Source organism: Otolemur garnettii, unplaced genomic scaffold (assembly GCF_000181295.1).
Source record: "Otolemur garnettii isolate 467f Iridium unplaced genomic scaffold, OtoGar3 scaffold00045, whole genome shotgun sequence".
Classification (NCBI taxonomy): domain Eukaryota; kingdom Metazoa; phylum Chordata; class Mammalia; order Primates; family Galagidae; genus Otolemur; species Otolemur garnettii.
This window is the reverse complement of record NW_003852440.1, coordinates 1,069,894-1,071,014: the sequence shown is the minus strand read 5'-3', so window position 1 is coordinate 1,071,014 and position 1,121 is coordinate 1,069,894. Positions and strand designations below refer to the sequence as shown.

Below are 1,121 nucleotides of genomic sequence, written 5' to 3'. Positions count from 1 at the left end.
CATTTTACCTGTTGAATCATGAATTCATTCATTAGACAGGTACTGTGATCTTTTAGAATAATCCAGTTTTTACAAGGATTTATTTGGTCACTTTAATTTGTATAAATCAAGGGAATGGTTTGCTTGTGAACTCACTGAAAGAACTTCTTTTTCCAGGACTCTTCTTCAGGAGCAATTTCTTAGGCAAAGGAGTGGAGTAGTTACTTATGTGTGGCAATTAGTAGATGAAACAGTAGAAACCTAACAGTAACTTTTGTTTCATTCTGAGCTATATTAGAGTGCAAGGCCTCTCTGCAGGGTGTCTCAGGTACCATATGAATACCCAAGTTTGAAGACACTGCCTGAGTCTACGTATGTATGTTGGGATCTAGCAGCAAATCTTTATTCCAAGATCTCTAAGCTCTCTTTCCCCTGCTTTCTCTCTTTGCACTTGTGAATTTAAATGTTTTTTTCCCTCTACTACTTTCCACAGGCTTGTGGATGGCAGCATTCAGACTATCTGCTTTTGCTCCAAGAACCTTAGGGAAATGCAAAGTAACTCTTCATTAATAAAACATTGGGGATTTCTAAACTAAAACGTAGATATTTGAGGGGTGGTGCCTGTAGCTCAAAGGAGTAGGGCGCTAGCCCCATATACCAGAGGTGGCGGGTTCAAACCTGGCCCCAGCCAAAAACTGCAAAAAAAAAATTAGATGTTTGAAAGTGTTTTCACTGTTGAGAGTAGTATAGAGCACAGGTACTCTCTCACCATTTTTTGCAGAGATATAATTTAACACTATCTCTGTGGAATACAGTGTAGCAATACCTAATAAAATTTTTTGAATGCAGGTCCCCTTTACCCCTGTACTTCTGTTTATGGTAATTTACTGAACAGACAGACTTACATAGTCTGTCTACAGAGACGTTAAGGATATATATATTGCGGCTTGGCGCCTGTGGCTCAGGTGGCTAAGGTGCCAGCCACATACACCTAAGGTGGCAGGTTCAAAGCCCGGGCCCATCAAACAACAATGATGGCTGCAACTGAAAAAAAAAAAAAATAGCCGGGTGTTGTGGCGGGCGCCTGTGGTCCCAGCAACTTGGGAGGTGGAGGCAGGAGACTCGCTTGAGCCCAGGAGTTG

At 41.7% G+C, this 1,121-nt stretch overlaps 1 protein-coding gene across 2 annotated transcripts in view; it reads left to right on the top strand.

Moving 5' to 3' along the window:
• The window catches only part of RAB3GAP2 (RAB3 GTPase activating non-catalytic protein subunit 2), a 67,903-nt gene that overhangs the window by 17,543 nt on the left and 49,239 nt on the right, over positions 1–1,121 (top strand). The window lies entirely within an intron of this gene.